This window comes from Anticarsia gemmatalis, chromosome 3 (assembly GCF_050436995.1).
Source record: "Anticarsia gemmatalis isolate Benzon Research Colony breed Stoneville strain chromosome 3, ilAntGemm2 primary, whole genome shotgun sequence".
In the NCBI taxonomy this organism is placed as follows: Eukaryota; Metazoa; Arthropoda; class Insecta; order Lepidoptera; family Erebidae; genus Anticarsia; species Anticarsia gemmatalis.
The window spans coordinates 12,814,353-12,837,165 of record NC_134747.1 but is presented as its reverse complement, the minus strand read 5'-3'; the positions used below and the strand labels follow the sequence as shown (position 1 = coordinate 12,837,165).

At 32.9% G+C, this 22,813-nt stretch overlaps 1 non-coding gene across 1 annotated transcript; it reads right to left on the bottom strand.

Annotated features, from left to right (window-relative positions):
• Positions 1 to 334: 334 nt before the first annotated feature.
• Positions 335 to 408, bottom strand: TRNAN-GUU (transfer RNA asparagine (anticodon GUU)). Its single transcript has one exon. It is a non-coding gene; the product is annotated as a tRNA-Asn (tRNA).
• Between the last annotated feature and the right edge of the window lie 22,405 nt (positions 409 to 22,813).

Sequence of the window (22,813 nt, the reverse complement as noted above, 5' to 3'; positions counted from 1 at the left end):
TTAGCGCGTTTTTATGATAAAAATATACCTCTTCTTCTCCGCCATGAATGCCATTGCACTTTCAAAGTTCATTAAAATCGATTCAGCAATTAAAGCATAGCACAGAGTAGCTTTAATCCAGCATTTGCCATTCATGTTGTATACGGTCCCATTCGTGTTCACCCATCATATTTATATCCCTACAAGTCAGCATTTTTTATTATTTACGCTTCCATTCAGCAAAAGGTATCTTTAATTTGATAAAATGAACTCATTTTTAATATTTCATGTTTAACCAACACGGCTACAGGAATATTTCAAGTGTATTTTCTAACTCACGTAAACAAAAAGAATGCGCCCCCGGGTGGGCTCGAACCACCAACCTTTCGGTTAACAGCCGAACGCGCTAGCCGATTGCGCCACGGAGGCGATGATGGGCAGTGCGAAATTACGGTTTACTATATAAGTCTCTCTAGAACCGTGACGTCATTTTTATGCTCTTATCACAAATCATGTGTATACCAAATATTTGTTTGATAAGCAAAGTATTTATGATTATTTTATGATAAAAGTCATTGTTCACACATTTTAATTATATTTTTCAGGTATTGTGTTAAATGAAGTGTAAGTAAACCTGACAATTATGGTAAGTAGGAATTATTTTATTTGTTAATTTGATCAATTCGTATAATTAAAAACAATTAATTTAGTGCATTCAATGAGCCGAAATAATGTTGGGTTTTGCTAATTGACTTATATTGTGTATTAATTATAAGTGTACTTAATTAATTATTTTAGCATACAACACATAATTACTTCCATTAAATCATTTTAATATTACCCTAGTTTGTATTCAGCGATCTGATCTTAGTAATTTTATTACAGTAACTTAAACACTAATAGTACTACTAAATATTTACGAATAACCCCGACCAATTAATAATTTAATATCATCAACGTTCTGATTAAACTCCTTTAAACGACCAATAAATCTACAAAAATTGAATGCACAATTTAACACACTTTCTTAACCTTACTTCGTATTTAAAACTATAAAACTGTATAATAATATGTAAAATGTGTATCTTAAAAATGTACACTGTACAAAACTTAAACGATTTGTACAATTGTACAATATTATTAATCGTCTTAGAGCGTCTTCAGACCGGAAATATTCACCAAACCTATATTAAAAATCAGCAATGAACATCTATGAATCACCGTTGACCATTTAAAGTCATGTAATGTTCTTAGTATTACAAACTGAATGACTGTCCGAATTATTTATTGCACTGTGAATGACTTAAATCATAATAGCAGTTACGAATAATCCCGACCAGTTTAACAGTGGACCTAAACATCATCAACCTGCTGATTCAACTATTTTAAACGGTAAAAAAAGCTGGGAAAAATGGTTGCACTATTTAACACACTTCCTTAATCTTACTTCGTCTTTAAAACTATAAAATATGAGACTGTATATTATTATGTAAAATGTACTATGTGTATCTAAAAACTGTACACTGTATAAAACTTAAACGATCACCACAATCGTCTTAAGGCAGTCTAAGACCGGAAATATTCACCAAATCTATAATAAAAATCAGCAATGAACATCTATGAATCACAGATGACCATTTAAAGTCATGTAATGTTCTAAGTATTACAAACTGAATGACTGTCCGAATTATTTATTGCATTGTGAATGAGCCTTTAAATCATATTGTAGTAAGCAGTTCCAAAGATTCGTAGCACTTAGAATGTCGTTGTTTGATCAGATGATTTGGTTTGGATGCGTGTAGTTATGACCTTATTGTTCTAGGTTGACTTTGAACTATGTTTGTTATTATTTGTTTAAGAAATCAGATTCTATAATACCAATGATTTTGGAAAAGAAAAAAAAGGGTAAGTTTGCCGACTAAAGCATAAATGACATAAAGATAAAGTATCATCATAGCAATTACTTAACTAACCGATACTTATATTTAGGTTTTTGATAAAAAAAAACATTATTATTAATTATAGTTTTATTTATTAATTAATTAAGAAAATAATACACATTTTAAAACCATTAAAATTCATTTAAATCCCATTTCTGATACAGTCAATTATTTATTTTTAATTCAGTCTCATACGCTGCATTATCACATCGCCAGACCTGAGAAACTGACCCTTTAGATCAGCAGCCAGACCTCAAAGGCAGTTACTCATCCACACTCAAACATTCCAAGACAAGTCCTTACCTGCGATTAGTGCAAATCATCCTTTGATTTATTCGTATCGCCCACGTTGAGACCTCAATGAATCATCTCGGTTTGTACTGTAGTACCACAACTTAGTAGAGCCTTAGCATACACGATTTATCTAGATGGTAATTAAATCATCATCCTAATGTACCCTAGTGCCAAATATATTTTTAACTGTACGTTTGGCGCAGTGGTTAAAGTGCCGTAGCGCCGCGTGTGGTGGGTTCAAATCCCACCGGGACAAATATTTGTGTGATGAGCATGAGTATCTGTTCCGAGCCAGGTTGTTAATGTATCTATATAATTATGTATTTAAAAGCATATAAGTATGTTTATTAGGTATGTGGTTTCCATAGTACAAGCTCTACTTAGTTTTCAATCATATGACCGTGTGTGCGTTGTCCAATGACATTATTGTATTTCGACAACTTAGTAGATTAATCAAGATACTAATAAATAATTCTGCGTATTCCTAAAATAAAGTAGTTGTATTAAACAGGCTATCGTTTGCTGAATAATCGTGCGAGTCACTGTTCAATTTTGAATTAAATCTTTAGTCACGAACCTTGCTCACAAGACTCTCTACTATGTTGTGGAACTATGTAGCCCACTAAACTAACAAGGAAAATTCTATAGTTAAGGCATAAAGAACTAACAACTGTATTTTTGCTTTGATTTGATCTATTCTTTGAAATGTACGATTAGATCTTGGAATGAAGATATAAATAATGTTATGAGTTAGGAATGTAGATTTATAAATTGGTTGTATTGTTTCCACTTTTGGTCACGGTCCTTGAGTCATTATGCCATTAGAAAATATTTTTATTGACATACCTACTAATTTTATTCAGTCAACATAGCAAAGTTTTTCCGTTAAGGCCCAGATTTTGCATCTTCTGATGACATTATTCAAGGAACAACGGATATTGTCAGATTTAAGCTCTAAAACTTGACACTTCATTTAAAAAAATAAATTTGATTCTAAGCTAAGCAGAGCTTGTATTATGGTAACCAAACAACTACTGATACACCTATAAACATACTTATATACTTCTAAATACATACTTATATTGTCCTATAAAGATAAGCTAACAACCAGGCCCAGAACAAATAACATGCAGAGATTACAAAATACCAATATACCACCAGCTAAGTTAAATAACAAGCAAGATCTACAATATTTAAGTTCTACAATCACCATAAAGTATTCCTACAATTACTTTTACCTAACCCTAAAGAGCGAAAAAAGTTCAAATATTGCAAATTGAGCAAGAAGCGAAGCAATCACATCGTCTTCAAACTTGGATTGGTCCCAACTTGTCTGAGTTATAGCCAACCGCGTTTGGTCTCCAATAAAATAGTTGGAATCCCCTCAAATCCCTTCACTCGCAGACCCATATGATTCTCGAATTTTTTGACGTTTCCATACAACTTTATGAACCTGGAGTTTCCTTAATGCATGAGTTTGGAAATTCGTTCCGACTCCCACTGCACTTAGATAGAATACGTTTTCTGAGGTGTGTAAATGAAATGCGTAAATAATGCATTTTTGCGATATTTCTTTTAGTACCACTAAAGTTGTATTGCACTTACCCTTAGTAACGAGAACTTGGTAAATATGATCGAGCTTGTTGGTCTTCAGCATATTTTCTGTCCAGGGGTATAAGGGACATAGCTCTTGTGTTTTTTATTTCAGCACGTCGTCTAGAATTGTAATTAGCAACTGTGGTAACATAAAATGTATCAACAAATTCATAAACATAATACATCAAAGTGTGCCTTGCATCAATATTGCAAGATACCACGATATTAACCATAATTCAATTCAAACAAAAATTACAATGAAAATCTCTGAAAAGCTCTTAAACTAAAAAAAGCCGGTCACAAGCGTGCATCAAAGCGCCCTCCAGTCGATTAAGGCTATTCTTTCCTCAAAATAAATACCCACAATAATAAAAAAAGGGAAAATTTAAGGGCTCGTTGAGGCCAATCATGGTATGACAGGTAAAGGGCCAAAAACGGCCAGTCATCGCCAAATGATTATCGGCCTCCTTAGATGTCAGAACACTCTGGTTTATTGGCCAGAATTGAAAAAAGAATACGTCTTTTTTAAAAGATTTAAAGGAGTTCGAAGGATGTTTGTTGGTTTGATTAGATTTGTGATTACAATCGTATGTATTTAGTAGCCGGTGCATGGGAGCACGTATCTTGTGGGATGAGAACTGATTGCTGATAGAATAACGAATGCCGTTGTTATGATTAAACGATAATATATTATTGTTATTTGTTTTAGACATAAAGAAGAATATTTTTAAACTAAGCTTAATGCTCTAAGTATAACAATAATACAAATTAGTGTAAAATCAGAAAGTTTTGTAATTGTAATTGTAAGAAAAGGACTCCATAGTTAACGATAATACCAAGAATACGATGAAATCAATGAAAAAAAAATCCACATTAAGAAATTAGTAACCTAGGTTATAGTTACAAATACATACAAACTAAACAACAGGAACCTACCAAGCAAACTAACAAAACAATTCAAAAGCAAAATTAGCTAAAGCAAACAAAAGATCAAAACAAAAAACACCTCCACTGCGGTAGTCTAATAAAAAAACATGTTTTAAACATAAACAAAGACGAAACAATTTCGTTAATGATCATAACTGATTAAAACACAATGATTAAGCTTAATTAAAATCCTGGCCTTTCAAAATTCTCTATTGTGGCTCCTTATTTATACCTTGCAACGTTATTAAACCTGGCTTCAACGATAACGGCCTTATAAAAGCGTTATTGTACTCTGCCAACCCTTGAATCTTTACAAGCGTAATAGAAAATATTGTTGGCGAAATTAAGTTATTTTGACTAAAGAATAATTTTAAGAAACTTTTGACGTTATTTAAATTAATGGCGCCTTGCGTTGCGATGCAAGCAAAGGTTAAACTTTTTAGAGTCTTTCGTGAAAATTATTATTAATTATTATGTTAATGTTATTCGTGTAGCGTTTAGTTTTTATTGCTTAGTTTTAATTTTTGCTGTTAATTTTGAAACATTAATTTTGTAAATGGTTGAAGTTATAGTCGTGTTTCAGCTAAATATTCTCAATATAAATGAATAGTTTCATAAACAAGTGTGATAAAAAGTTATGTTTTCAATTGCAAAAGTAATTTTTGTGGTTCACTCGAAATTTTGCAGCGCATAAAATTTGTTCACAACACATAGTCCAAGGGGACCTCCAAAAACAACATGCAACTTACTCCGGGTTTTTAAGGTACATATAGCGGTAGTTTATCTGGACAATAGCGTTTAAAACTCATTAAAAAAAGTGCAATAGACAAAAAACTTATAAATAAATATGTCGATTTCCTACCAAAATAGTGCAGCAACAAAATACTTATTTTAAGAATTCAAAAGAAACATTTCTAGGCTACAGAACTTTGTCCTAACTCGGCTGATGTCCGGACGATTCTTATTGGAAAACTTCTTGATGTTATCTCTCCACTCGGATATAATAGTAATCGTTCCTATTGAAAGCACTTTGATTCCACGAAATTCTTCGGAAGTATTCACAAAAACAATGCTGGACAGATTTTGTATGTTTTTACGTAAATCTAGTGGCTAAATAACAATGTACGTCAGGCTGGCCCGGCCCCATGGAATTTAATAATGAGATTGTTATCAATCCAATGTACCCGGGTATACTAATATATGTAACACCTTCATTTTCAATGTAACTCTTTTTAAAAGAAATTACGTGCACTTCTTAGTGGCCGGGCCAGCCTGGTTCCAAGGTCTTTGGCAGTCGTTACCAAAAGTCAGAAACTTGAGAGTTCGCAAACCAGTCATACCGAGGGGTATCGTGATATAACCTAGGTAACTGATCTGTAGTGGCCTGAAGTCATAAGCTTGAAAGTCCGCAAACCAGTCTATCGGAGGGGTATCGTGTTATAACCCAGGTAACTGGGTTGTGGTAGTCGCTCCTTGTAAAATATTGGTATTCAGCTGTAGCCGGTGAGACTGGAAACCGATTCCAACATATTTGAAAGGCTACACAGATTGGTTTGTAAGAGACTAAAGACAAATAAGGATGTTTATTGATGGATGAATTGTACGTATTCTGTTAGTCTAGTGACTTTGGGATAGTTTCAAGGTTTATTTCAGTATAAAGGAATCTTTGATGTCTTAGATCTTAGATTTCCACGTGTATAAGTTCATTGATCTGTGAATTAGTATCTTGACTTCTTCGTTATTCCATCGTTTCTTGGTTTCGTTGAAGCGTATGTTAATGACTTTTCCTAGGACATAATAATTTAGTTTCATTATTACTTGGTCTGAGCTATAGATTATACGACTGCTGATCGCAAAGTCGTGGGCTTAATTCCCCGGTCGAGCAAAATGTTATTGGGGTTTACCTATTTCTAACAGTTTTTGTTCATAATAGTCCAAAGCTTAGTAAACCTTCTATTTTCTGGCGATAGGCTGGGTCATCTACTGTATGAGATTAACATTATGGATGACGACTCATGTTGTTTATACCTCTGTCCATACCTCCTAAAGTATAATACTTTATGTAGGGTTTTTTTTTATTCTTCGGTGTCTTCAGTCAATATTCGGGATAACTGTGAAGTTTGAATTTTGGGGAATGATAAAGCAATCTTTAACCACCAAAGGGACAATATGGGATCAAAATATCTACCAATTTTTATTTCCCTCCCGTCTTCTGTCACCAATTACTTCCATATGTTAAATGCAAATCATGTTTCAGATATCACTCTGCTCACCCTATTCCGTGTAGTAGCGTGAAGATAAATGACTCTTTAAAATCTTGATAGTCATTGGATTCAGAAGTCATGCCAAGGGTGTGTTGACATTTCATTTTATGGGGTCCCGTATGACAGTATGATTGATATTATTTTTAAGAGTAAATAAAATAAATCTTTTATTCGGAAGGGATTTTTTATGGAAGGGTACTTGGTGTAATGATTTTTAATTTTATGATCGTAGAAAGTGTAAGGTATATTTTTTTACAAAATTCATTGCAGGATTGCATATTTTTTTATTTGCTTTGTTTTGTTTATCATAATATTTCCGTGGGTAAGAGTAACCTATGAACTAGTCTAGGATGTATATGAGCTATCAGGCCTATCAGTGTACCACATTTCATTAAAATTCGTCTACATTTTTTTTCGTGAAAGAGTACCAAACATACACACAAACTTTCGCGTTTATAATATTAGTAGGATAATATAAAGTTGGGCTAATTTTAGTTACGTCATACTCAAATAATGTATGGAGGAAAAAAAATGCTGTCAAATTGAATTGCAAGCACTCAAAGTTTTTTACAATGATTTGACAATTCAATGATCTTGTATGAGGAAGATTGCACAGGACAGGGGTCCGAATTAAATGATTCTGCTTCATCATTACATATTCATTAGAGATCTTTGAAGAACGCAGCAAATATTGGGAAATATTTTTAGATTACATTTGGGGCAAGACATAAAAATAGTTTTTGACCCTTGGCACTCAAAAATAATCATATATGGAAGTATTTTTTTTAACTACTACGTGCTATTCATTAACATTCGGCTATCTTGTTCCACGGGAATCAAGTCCACGATATTTTTTTAATCAATGATGCAAGTATTTGGATGAGAACATCAATAAGTGGCGACTAAATAAATAATAATAATATATTCTGCAAGACATATTAGTAATACATATTACTACATATATCATCGGTTTTAAATGTTAGTGTCTTAGTGAACAGATTATTGGGAACGACAAGCAAGTGCTTTTCCATCACAATCTTTCTTATAAAGGCCATCCAATTCTTATACTGAAAACCACAATGTATTTCAAATATTTGATATACAATGTCCGTAAAAGATTTACAAAACAGACAAGTACAGAAGACGTTTCTAAACCCCGGCCATCTGGATACATTGCATACAACTATGTTGTAGTCCAACTATCTTCTAAACAACAAACTAAACTGAACTACTTTATTCTACATAATATATTGTATTTTCACTTTATTAAGCATGCAACTTTAGAATTTATTTACAGCTCTGATCAGATCAAAAATGAAAACTGAACGAAATAATAATATTGCCAAACATATTTAATGCATACCCGTATCTCACAAGCTTTCAAACAATATTGTAAAAACAAATCACAAAAATATTTTGCAAAACTTGGAAATTAAGTGGATAGTAGTAGTTGAGTATATCGGCTTCACTGCCAGTCTTAAAGATAAAACAGCTCAAATTTAGAACCAACAGGTATTTCTTCGTAAATAAAACTACAATACTCGACTATAATAGAATAACTTTGTTATATATATTAACAAAGTTATTGTATTGTACAACATACGATACAACAAGTTGACAACTTAAAAAATACATTTCAATCAATTGCGCCTCATTTCTACATCACATTAGCATTATTACAACATTCAATTTAAATTAAATTCCACATCATTAATCCCCCTAAAAACAATTCTTATTTTAATTAAAAAACCCATGTACCCTTATAGTAAGTTGTACTAGATCCCCTACACAGATATGTAGAGACTAACGGCCGCCCCCGACTTGGTCCGCGTGGACTTACATTTTCCCCGTTTTAAAAACATTTCTTATTTCTGCTCAACACATATCGGCCATAGCGTGATGTTTTATAGCCTATAGCTTTCCTCAACAAATGGACTTTTCAACACAAAGACAATTTTTCAATTCAGTCCAGTAGTTTCTGAGATTAGCGCATTCAAACAAAGAAACATACACACAAACAAGCTTTTCAACTTTATATTATAAACTAAGATACAAGGGTGATAAGGTCCATACAAGCCGAAGGTCCTTAATTGAGTGAATGAGTGGTCAAATTCTTTGTCTCGATGACTCCTTGATTGGATGATTTTTGTGTTTGGTCTGACTTTGGTAAATAATGATTAGGTTTTTTTGGGCGTATAAAGATGTGTTCAGTTTTAATTGGGTGATGAATAATACGTTGCTTTTTTATGATTAACGGATATTTGTTTGAATAAGAGCAGATTCTTTTTTCGTTTTACAACTCAATTTGACAATTGTTTTGACGTTGATAACAATATGGCAGAATCATATTAAAAAAGCTGGCACTAACAATGCCAATAAAAATATAATTAAATAATGACAATTTACTAAATTATTTCTTAAAAACGTAAAAAGCAACAAAGTCTTTGGCTATTGCTTACTACTAAACTAACATGATTTTGTGAACTTAATTTTATGTATTTATGTAATCTTAAAAAAATACATCAATTTATTATATTATTTTTCTAAATAATAAGCTCTTGTTTCTACACAAATGCAAGCAGTTACAACCAAGGTATTATCCAGGTAAACTTAACCTGTCACAGCAACACCATACCCCACTAAACCCCAGATACAACCCCAAACATATCCTTTATATACCACCCTACAATGGTGGGTATCTTTTAATAAAATAAATAGCCGTAAATAAACAATGTCGGTATTGTCGCCTTCACAATGTGAGTTAAGCGTTTGAGGCTGCATAATCCTTGGTGAAAGCCTGACTTCCTTGCTGGTCTTTATTTTATTTGACGCGAATCGTATTGAAGCTCGTGTGGGAGTACTGTGACTTGGCCTAAGGTGATTATGGACTATTTATAGGATATTGTTATTTGTGACTCAGTATTTTTTATTATTGTATTTATCACGGAATTGTATTTTTAACTAATTCCATATTATAAAGGAAAGAAAGCGTGATTTTATGGTTGCATGTATGTATGAAAATCGTAAAAAATATGGGTCTCGACACCATTGTATTTAATATTGTAAGAATTAATCGTTTCAGTAAAATTGGTTATAAGAAACTTAGTAAACAAAAGACATCAACGTTAAAAAAATGGTAAACGTAAAACGCGTAAAGGCAAAAAGTAAGCATACAAAACAATAAAAGTGTAAATTTTTGCAAAATATTCATCGCAAGCCAATACACCCATCACGAACTGTACTCTTAAGACAGGCGGGTCGCGCCCCTTGTCATAAATCATTATAAATATTTCCAATATTAATGGGCGCGATAGTCGGTAGGCGACGTGTTAGCTGGCGTGTTTAGCAAACGTGTTTGTATTGGGAAAATGTACGAATAATGGATCTGGTATACGGGGTTGAATTTGGGTGAGCGGGGTTGAATTGAATTGAATGTTGGGTTGTGTGCCAATGTCTTTAAAATTTGGTAAAGTATATTGTTGCTGTAATATAGAACTTTTGAGAGACAATCTCGAATTCAATTTAAAAAGCTCATAATTTTAGCTTGGATCAAATTCTATGATTTCATTTAGTAGTCATTGAACTTAAAATCATATAAGCAGGAATCTGTAAATATCACTATATCATGAAGAAAGGAACTGTAAATAATATTGTTTCTAAGGTTTTATAGAACAAGTAGGCAATTATTGTCATTTATGAGTCACGTACCTACTATCAGAAAGAACCAAGTTTTAAAAGTAAAATTCAAAAGTGAAAAATATTTTGTTCTGCTCCACGCAATTCACAGCCGTATGTTTAAATATTGGCAAACGAGAAAATGTTAATACATTGTATATTATATATGTTGTAGAAATATTTTGATTTATGACGCGCCCTGGCTGCGCTCGTGCTCCCCCATTAGTAAGGGGCGTGATAATTGCCTTTTATTAAAAGTTATTGTTTTTGTTAGTTTGTGGATTAAGTTTTCTTTAAAAGACTGTGAAATTTCCGGGACTAGCACAAATTATTATAAACAATAAGAGCCGCTTCATACATAAAAAAATCATTGAAGTCGATTTAATTGCTCACGCGGAAATGCGTTCAAGTATTAAACATTATCGCTTTAACCACCAGGAGTTAGACAATTAAGCTCCATTTCTTGTCGATAATATACATCATGTTATACATTTAATTCATGTTTTATCTCACTGCTGGGGAAATGTCTCCTTTCGTATTCAGCATGGAGTTTAGACTTTGACTGATTAAAAAATAAAATAATTATACTTCTACAAATCACTTTTAAAAAATTCGCCGCTATTTTTTTCAAGCAAATCTTCTTCGCGGTCTTTAAATAGCTTATCCAGGAGCTATGTTGTAAGCAATATATCAAAAACACAATAGTTGAAGCGTTTGATAGAGAACCTATCTCTATTGTTCCGAAACGTCCGTGCTCTACATAGTTATTGGTCGTCAAAATCCACAATACTGCTTTGGTAGCCCGCGTCTTATTCTGGAGAGCTTCTATAGAAGATAAATAGTTTATAATAAGCTTAGGAAATGTCACAATTCTCAATACAACTAGTAAAAGTTATTTTATTATTTTTATAGAATTTTGTTTTGAGGATAATCTGGGATCGATATTTTCATTTTATGCATTTATTTCTGCGCTTATTCTAACTTTATCAACGATCGTCATGAAACGTTAAATTCCAACCATGATTTTGAGAATTTTCTTGGTTTTAAGAACTTTTTTCCAAAAGTGTGTGGTGGTAAAGAGGAATACTCCACTTCTAGGTATGCGAACAATGTGGATAAGAAAAACATTACATTTAACCCAACAATTTCCTAGTTTTAATCTAGGCGTAACTCTAAGGTTTGGATAACTGCAAAGTTATCAAGTAGTTTATGTGTAATAGTAAACAAACCTCCACCCATGTACAATATTCTTCCAAATCATCACAGTTATATAATACAACCTGACATCCCCTTAATCATCTCCACGAGATAAATATAGACCAATGATGATTATAAATAATAAAGTCAGAATCACATAACATCGCATTGTTATCGTGTAAACATCTCAATCTTCTCGCTTAATTCCTCCAGAATACGTGCACAAGTTTCTGTTTAGGATCGGGCCCATGTCCGTCGTGTTAGCCCTAGGCGGTGCTTTTGCGGACATCCCTGTTAGTTGGCTCCGAACACAGCTTAAAGGAATTTGTGACGATAACGATACCTAGACCACATATATTATCGTGCCTTGTTTGTGAATTGTTTTGTTTTGTTCCAGACTTGTGTTTTGTGGTATAATGTAGGGAATTATTTGAAGATATTGTTTTTCTTTGTTGATGGCTGTTTTGTGACGTCTCTTAGTAGTTCGGAATTACGAGGCACATTTCGTCGTAGTCAAATCTTAAAAAAATTGAGATAGTTGTCATTAATTTGGGATTGTTGTTTTTAAAACGACTATAGTTCGCTGTATATGCCTTGAGTTACATGGTTCTACACAATCTTATGTTACAAAAATCCTGTAATACTAGTAGAAATTTTGGAATGTCCAATTTGTTCATAGTATTTCCTGACCACAACAATTAACGGACTACTTGTGAAAAAGACTTCGCAACAAACGCGAACTCATTCCAAAAGACGTCAATCTGTATAACCTGCCAAAAACAACTCTCAACAAAAATCAACGCGGAGAAAAAACTCCAACAAAAAAGGGAAGTAAAATTCAATAATTTTCCGCTAAATGACTTTGTAACTGCAAAGTTTTGTTTGTTTGTTTGTACCGGAAAATAGATTAAAATGGCCCCAAGCTGAAAGGAGGCGAGCTGTGAAGGCATGCAGATTAAAAACACTGGAAAAAACTTGTATTTTTTCAAAATGGCAAACAATCCAAAGAGTTCTTTTTAACACTGTATCATAAGGCAACGTAATCCTTTGAGAAGAATAATGAGAATGCATTTTTTTTCTAATTTAAATGTGCTGATGTTGTTTGGTGAGGCTTTTAATTTAGGAGATGGATTAAACTCTCGGGAAATTGTATGAATTCTGAATTCAGTTGCAACATTTACTTTTCGTACTTTTTCGTTGATGGTGGATTAAAATAAATAACGGACAGACTGTAAACTGGGAACAACTAAGCATGAAAATATTTTTCGTCGGGATTATAATTTATAGCAATTTCGAGACGGATTTTTAGGTTTGTTAATTCCCTAGCGACGTGTATAGTGTATGTAAACAAGGAAGTATTTGTAATATAGCTTAGGACGATCTAAGAATGAGTGTGGGTCTTTGTTGATTTACTTTTTTGTAATGAATCAGACAATGCATGTAGCATCACTGTATCTATCCCTGAATTCGATTTCTTCGATTTTCTGAATTAAATCAATTGTGGATGAAAATTCAGAAAAGCATCTCCAAAACTGTTTTAAAATTTAGACTACTATACAATTTTTCATTCAAAATTTTATCTGAAAACGTGTCGAGAATTCATGATCAATTTCATTACCACAGCCATCAAACAGCCGTGCTCAGATTTCCATACTTTACACCATAAAAATTTAAATTCTTACCGTCTCGATGCTACCAAATTGTCCACTGAGGTCGTATAGGCCATCGTTTTCGCACCATCTTCGGGTTAACGCCGGGTTAACCGGAACGGTGGGAACGCGCCAACCGATCTCATTCTCACGACATCCAATTAGGGATGCAAAGAATACATCGATGTTTTAACTGAATAACATTGATTTCAAGTGTGATAAAACAAGCTATGTATGATGTCTATGTAAATAATGCTTTACCGTAGGTATTTGTGAAAATAAATTTAATTCATGTGCTTAAAGTAATGAAAATCAACTATCACTATTAAGGTGAGAGAAAGGAGTATATTTTTTTTGTGTGTGTTTAAAAGCCAATACGGAGAAATTATCGAAGTTTCCTAAACGATATTTTTTGTGTCGATATGTCGATAAATCGATGTACATCCCTAAATCCAATGCATTCATTTGCATCTAACCGTAGAACAATAATATCGGACGATCTTATACTGAGATTTATTCAAATTAAGTGAGTCTAGTAGGGATATCCGTTATCTGGAGCAAAGGGTAATGAATTGAGTGCGAGTGGTGAAGGTATAGGTACTGTTTCTGTGCCTAACTGTGCCTTGCGGAGAGTTTTAGGAAAGAGAAATGCTACATTCAAAAATCTACTAAACGCGAACAATAAAAGTAGTTTGTTTTCTTAGAATTAAATTTACCGAAATACATTTGAATATTTATGAAACAAATACTTAAAAAATCATATAAATTTAAAAACAGGTTGAGGAAGACATGGATCAGTAATTGACTTTCAAATATTTATGGTGATAGTAAAGAAGAATATAGTAATCGTAGATAGGAGAGGCCTTTGACCAGCATTGGTCAATAAAAATTAAAATAATTTGCTAACAACAAGACCAACTACTACTAAATAACTACAAGGGAAAAACTTTTGGCTAGATACCTTATCCACAAACCTTATCAAAAGTTTTTCCAACCTACACGTCCATTCTTTACAAATCTTCCATTACTTATGTTAAGAATCAAATCCAGAAATGTCATCAGCAAGTGTATGAAACGAGGCTACGCTTAGTATTCATCCCGTGGCGTCGCCCGCGTCACCTCGGCCAATATCCTGAATACGAGAGAAAAGATTTATTGACCAGACCCGTAGACGGGACATCGCTGTTATGTTATGATGTTGAAGAAAAATGTCAAGTTCATATTATTTGTATGTAAGAATTTGAGAATATTGATAGAAAATATGAACCAAATAATATACAGCTTTTTTTTATTCTTATCAAACTTTAAAGACTGTATGACATAGATTTAGTGGCCTTATAGAGTGTCGGTGTCTTATCAAAATTCACTGTTATTGGTAAGGCATAAAAATGATCTTCTAAAGTAAACTTTATGTATGGGAAATCTAGAAAACGACTGATTTGGAAAGCTGTTTTGAACATGTCAATTATAATAAAATAATTTTGAATTCGATTAAATATAGACGCTAAAATTAAATCTATGAAGACATTAAACCAGACAACCTCATTTTCAAGAATCAAAAAAGTATTTTCAAATCACTACCAATTATTTATCTCTAAAATCAAAGTTAAAATGAATATAAGATCAAACAATTAAGGTGGCAGTGTTCGCTGTACCTTTGGATAAACTTCTAGTCTCTTTGTTCAACTGTCATGAAAATACAAGGAGTTGTTTTACTCTCAGTCGGAAACCCCACGGCCAATTAAATCTCGACATCTAACAAAACTTATTCCGAGGATTAGAATTAAAATTGAAACTGTTCTTGTAAATTCAAAAGTAAGTTTTTACCCAACGCCACATCTTTCCGACGGAATCTGTTTTCATCGCGACACTCGATAAGTTTGCGCCCTCAGGGCAAGGAAAGCCCTTCCTCAAACTTCTTACGAAATTATTTGAACAAGACTTCCTATCCGGCCTTCTAAAGCGACCGAACTATAAGTTACTCTCACACGAAACTAGCCCCTAGAGGCGCGGAGTTACCGTTGACTTCTATGATGAATAACACACAATAGATAAAGACGGTTTTCGCGCGCACGCCACAAAGAATAGAAATAAAATAGTAGGTTAAATTGCCAGTGCTTACAGTGACTGTCGGAATGTGTGAGACAAATACCAAATATGAAGTTGAGGTGGAAACTTTGGATATTTTTGACAAATCTGATACTTATTGCTTGAGCAAAAAGACTGGATTGGCGTGTGAAGGGTTCCTATTTTTACTCTATTGATATATCGTATTTTGGAGGTGGATTTTTGTTATCCGTTTCACTGCATTATTTTGGAACCCTCTGGAGAAATACTTTTGAGTTGTTATTCTCAGAATGTGAAGTTGTTCCCGAAATATTTTATTATGTTTACAGCTTGTCGAGTTGCGAGCATTATTGCAATATGCAAATTGTGTACACTGTAATATATTTTGTCTATAAAGTTGAAGCTGATACTTTTGTAAACGAATGAACGAAAACCTGATGTAGCTCGCTCATAAAACTTAAAACATTTCTGATTGCAACAATTTAGGCGACGTGACTGAAATGTGTTCGTTAAGAAACATATTAAGCAATTAATTTAAAACAAAGTTCTTTTACTACCCATCTACTAAATCCGTACATAGTCGTCCCGTGGAGATGTCATAGTCTATATTACTCTGCGTCAACAAAGTTTATCAACTCAAGTTCTACTCGGAGCTCATTTGAAGCAGCATTGCAACGTTATATCACCTTATAAACCGATGTGTTCGCACTAACACAGTAATTTACTACTCAACTTCTAGAGTTACGTCTTGCTGAAACTAAATATTGACGCATCAAAGTGTGGGCAACATTTTAACAACACCAACAATGTATATAGTTTCAAATTATTCCACGTACCGCTTATAAAATTCATTTGATTCAAGATTAAAGTGAAGAGGCAGATACTTGTAGCTCATATTATATTACGTAGGACGTGTTGTGTTATGAGTTTGTCAAACGTGAGCTTTTTTGGGTGCCGCCGATGGTAGTACAGATTGTAGGGGATCTTGATAGTGAATAAAATGATATAGAAGTTTGTGAAAGAGAAGTTAGATTAAGCTGATATTTAAAAAATGGGTGGGTGTATTTTGGACGTAATACTAGGGTGTATCCTGAGAAAAATCTTTTCATGTCAATGAATAGTAAAATTTGTATTATGACAGTTTATTTTTGCTTTCACGTCGAACTAAGTACATTATTTTCTGTATTTACTAAATCTACTTAGAAATTTAAAAATATGTACGCTTAGATAATTTGTTTTGAACACTATCATAAATATTTAAGTCGAAAGCGTAATATAAATCTACAGAATACACTAAATATTCCAAAAAGTAAATTACATTTTCTACAGAATACAAATGATATGATTTAATGTTGTTAACATAACTATTTACATAACCGTTAACATTAAATTACAGACACTTGAATAAAAATATTCCAATAATTACAAACAAAATATACATCACACAGCAGAACCAATTACAATGCCCAAACATGCTTTTACTAAACATCTGATAATCGGTTAACCTTTCGATAAGGTACCGCATAAACAAAAAAGGATTCACAAAAAACCTCAGTAACAAATTCATTATGAACACAACACGATACCAATTTCATTCACAGCTGGGCCATAACAAGCCTATTTACGTGCGTATATGTAAAAAGTCCCACCGTTGGGTCCGGTGTCCCGCAGGGCACTCTACTCGGTCCCCTGTTTTTTAATGTGAAAATATGGAGTAATGACACATAATAAAAATCCTTTTAGACCGGACACGGGCTGGTCGGTTTTATAAATTGGTCTAAAATTTTAAACGCGCACTCCCATTTTTATTGTATGTAATTTGTACGTTTTATTTAAGTGTGTACTTAAATCTTAATCTTGAGCAATGGGTTGTAATTTTGAAATGAACATTCTTTTTAATCTGAAAGATGAAGAATTGCGGGATGCAATTCCTTTTAGCGTTAAATAAGGCGAGGTCATTGTGAAGTTGGATGAAGGGGTAAATGGATTGCAAAAGAAGACATAATTACAGATATAATTAAGAAATAACGAAATGAGTAAAAATAAATTACAATGTGAAAGCTTCATACCTCTTCATTTGCAAGCGTAATATTCATTTATTTTAATTTCAACTGCTTGATATTTAAATAATATTGTGCAATAACAATATTGAAACCATAAGTTTATTTCTGATTGATTTATAATGATTAGGTGAAGCCAATGATCTGATGAATTCTGTAAACGAATTTCTCTTAGTTGATGTAATAAATAAATTATCACCATAACGGATTAATTAATAACTAATTAAGCGTAAGCAGGATGGTAGCATCAAAAATATCAACAATCAATGTTTTCTGGAAACTAATGACGCAAATAGATAGAGAAATATGAGTGATGTTCCCTCCTTTGTCGTGTTGTTCACATGTGGTGTTAATTAGGCGTTAATAGAAAAAATACCGGTAGTTGCCTACTGTATACTGAGTGTAAAGATATTAGAAATATTTTTGACTTAAAACATTGGTGTTAAAAGCTCAATCGAATTTGTAGCGGTAAGATTTTTTGTTCTACTTATTATTTTATTTTGAATATAATATAAACTAATTTATCATAATTATTGCTGCAATATTCCTCGGTACTGTTTCTCTAAAACTTTGTTCGCTCAGTTTTGTAAATAAAAATTATCAGTCTTTATATAACAATCTTTAATTTTATTCTCTACCGCAATTAGCGTTATTAATTCTTAGATAATTATTCTGTAAATTTAGCAAAAGTCTACATTCGGTTTTTCTATAAAAAAAGTATAACGAAGTAAAGAAAACATACTCAGTTAAAGCTACTCATTAATAAAACTTCAATCTAGTTTCATTACACTCAGAACGTTGATTAAAACTGTAGAAAACTTTAAATTAACAGCATCTAATAAATTTTAATAAGATGCACCAAATATGACTTGAGTCCACGTACTGAGTAGTCGCTCAGCGTCTCAGATCTCAAATGAGAGTCTGACAAATAGTGAAGATACCCGTCTTACTAATTAACGCTGTGTAGTATCAACAGAATTATTTAATATTTAATGCACGTTGCAGTCTAGGCAGACAAAAGGATTCGCTTTAGGGATTATTTTGTTTGCTATTTGTTTAGTTTGAATACATATTTACGAATGCAAAGATTCATTTTTGTTTATGAAATTGTACTATTTTAAACAAAATATAACTTTGTAGAAAGAATCATAGCTTTAAAATCTTTGACGAGTATTACATAATTTCCTTTTTTTCTTTTTTGAATCATGAAACATGTTTTGCTCCAATTCTGGATGGGTAGGTACGTATTTTCAAGGATTTTTTGGTTTTAAAGAAAGACACACTGATATCAAAATAAACGAGAATTAATTCTCCCTATTATTTTAGATCAATGCTATTATTGTCTGGGCAACAACCCCAAAAATCCCACACACTACGAGCAAAACAAATTAAGCACTCATCAATCAAAATCCATCAAATTAACTCAAAAAGCAAAACATTTCTAACTCTATATTTACATTTCACTTTAAAAAAGTCATAACAAAATATTTTACCGGAGCATCGAACTCACGACTTATAAATCAAAGCTGTCGGCGGCAGGAACGGCTTGTCTTCTTAGATAATGTCTTGAAGATTTAATTAGCCGTTGAAGGACTTAAGAGACATTACGATGTATGGAGTGGGCAGGGCTTATTGATATAATTGTGTGATTGATGATAGCCGTTTCCAGGTAATTAATATAGAAAATGTGATTCGAAATGTAGGAGAAATCTTTGTTAGTTTCTGTTTGTTTAGAATTAGACTTTTCTAATTTGTCTCTACAGACATCATAAGAAGTGAGTCTTCTTTCAATTACTGTGCCGGGGCCTTTCTTTCGCTCTTTTTGCTTTTTTTATTAGCTTACACTTACTTTTTTACTTTTAACGTGTGTGATTAAAACTGGTAACGTACATTATGACGTGTCGTAGTATCGCCGCCACAGGTAATTACGTTTTGGGAATCTTTGCTAAAAGATACATATTTTAGTACATGTCATGAAAAGGCTGTGTTCAGCTATTAGACTTTCTAGAAATATAGTAGGAGGGCAAAAACCTAAATTGTATAAACAGTTTTGTATTGACAAGGATAAACTCCATCGATATTTGCAGTAACCATTTAGACAACGCTTAAATTATCAGCTGTTGGAACCCAACAATACTTGCAACATCCAAAATTATCCACAGGATTCCCAACCCTTCTTAGGAGGTAGAATTTCAACATTCCTTGCGCAGGACACGTATCGCTCGAGGCGCCCTCTATCTTATTTATAGCACAACTTGCACCAGATGTATATCTTTGTATAAATTAGCTCCACACCTAGTTGAACAAAATGTATTTGGATCAAAGGAAATGGGAGTGAGAGATTTAGTGGAGGAGTATATTTATTGTTACTCGTTTGGTGGTCGAGAGTTTGAGACTGATTTTAGGGTCTTGGGTTCGAGTCCTTAATTGACAATGTTGGTACTTTAAACAAACCTATGCATGGTCATGCATTTCATAGTAATTAGATTTACGTATTTTTCTTCACGTACGTATCTGGCTTCAGTCTCGAGCCTAGATAAGGCAAGGATTTACATCCAGATGTTTTATATTAGTTGCAAAGCAGTGCCTAAGAACCTAAATTCGACCCTTTTCGTAAAAACATAACTATTTTAAAACACGTGCCAGAAACATAGCCTTACAGTTCAATGACCTCAAATGTCACAATAATATTTACAACCAAGAACAAAATTCGTCACAGCAATACATAGTCCTAATCGGTACAAGAATCTAAAATTCCTGTGTCCTAAAATCTCATGCGCCAGACACCCCGGTGTGCGGCGAGCCTTATTTACGGCGCATCACTCGACTACCAGACGCATCTGTGAATAAATTAAGCCGCGGACACACGACGATGACTTTTTAATGTGGAACTGATTGGTGGAATGTAGAGAGATGATATTTTAGATAGAGATTTAATACTAAAAACAATTTAGCATAGGAAGAATTTTAATTTGATGTTATTAAATGGATATAGTTTCTTTAAAAGATATATATGCAGAGCTTGACATAATTTGGAAGCTGTCATGACATAATTTGGAAAGAAGAAATTACGTTATATTTTAAAACGTATGTTTTAAAATGGACCTTATGGATAATAAATTTATGGACCCAAAACACATTGACAAACTCAGTTTTAATCAGTAATCATAATTCATTTAAAAAATAAATGTAAAATAACATAAAAGTTGGTTTAATTATTTTGCGAAAAGCTCTAGTAAACACATGTTTTTTTCTATGCTTGCGGTATCAACAACTCTTTACATTCCTTCCTATCTCCTTACTTTGACATACACTATCAATATCGTATTAGCCGCGGAGGTATGATAATGGACCGTGTATTAACAGCCTTATATCATTTGTAACACGCCTTAGAAAAAAATATAATGAGCCTTCAGATTTTTAAAATAGGTGGATTATTTTTTTTCCCTTGCCTTGAAATTGATATTGGGTTTTGAGTAATACTTAGTTATGATAGGTGTATGATAATGAGGCGTGACTAATTTGAAAAAAAGGATTGATTTATTTTCTGTCTAATTTAATTTGAATCTAATTCAATTTGATTTACAGTATGCGCTTAAGTCGCAAGAGTTTTAGTTATCTATAGCAATTGCAATGTACGAATGCCGAGTTCAAATCAAAATTGAGACGATATTATTACATTGTTTTAAAATTATAGTGGCTTCTGGTCAGTGGATATAATATGTAGCTATATAATAAAATGTTCTTTAATTTGCAAAGACATCTGAAACATATTTTTGTCACTTGTCTAACTTGATCTTAGATGCGAAGCATTTCTAAACTCCATTTTATGCTAAAATTAATAGGCAAATGTAATATGTAGGGATCGTAGCAAGTTTATTTTGTCTCCTACTCTTTTGGGAAAATGCGTGATTTTGTGTATGTTTGTATGTATGTATTTTTGTGAATCTTAAAACTCTCTGTTAATCAGCACAATCTTTCAATAAATCCTTCATAAACGACATACGTTTTCATTAACATGCATTACATTACATAGTTGTAACTTACGTTAATGTAACAATGTCTCACATGAAAGTGCTCACTTTATGAACACATAAAAATAAAACGAATTCGTTACTGAAATATCTGTTTATATTGAGAGTATGTTAGGCTTATGTTAACAGAAGTTGTTCGTCATGTGATTTAAATTCGGCAATGTGTGGCATGCAATCACTTTTAAAGTATAAGGGTATATGATTTCCTTCTTTCAAGTTAAAGCTGTACTTTGAAGGATAAACTATATAATAGAAGTGTTCAATAAAGGCTACTATTTCTCGTTATAAGGCTACAAAAGCAAACCCACGAATTTCAGCTAGTGGTTTGATAAAAAAAACCTCTCTAAAATAACGCTACGTGACTAATCAAGTTTCACTTTCAAAATGCCAATTGCTAATCCATTGTTAGATTGATAGCATGAAGGACTTATAAGGTGTCCTTCTCGCGGTACAATATCAGCAGTATAACTTTACAGCTACAACTAATCATTTCGCTACTATCTCTATTTCTACATAAACCGACACGCAACAAACTAAATACATATACTTAAACATATAATTTGTGTTTGTCTGCCACAAAACTAGCGGCAAGGGCGACGGACACAGCGCAAATAGATCCGCGCCCAAGGGACCCATCCGTTTCGAACGAATGGCAGCGGTTAGGGCCAACGCACACGGGACACTGTTTAATTGAGCCGAGACACGACTTTAGTTATATTGTGTTGTGAATTTCTAATGGGGATTCAAGTATGTGGGTCGCTTTTTAAGTTAATGTTTTCAAGGATTTTTATTTTACTGCGGAATTATGTATGTTTTTTTAAAGGAAAGATAATCTAACTGCATAGCTTGAGTAAGTGAATCAGATCTATTGCGGTTGTCAATAGAGTTTTTAATGAATAATCTTAATTCTGTTAATAGGGTTTTTAGTGAATTATCTTAATTATGTCCTCTTTAAATACAACAGCTAGAAAATTAAATAAAACAAACTTTACACGTGTGTTTCATTAATCATCATTACTATTATATAGCACGCGTCAACATTCAGCATAAATGGCAGCATTTAATAAACTCGTTTACTAAAACCCACGCTTTAGCTACATATAAATCGAACATTGGTAAATTATATTTATA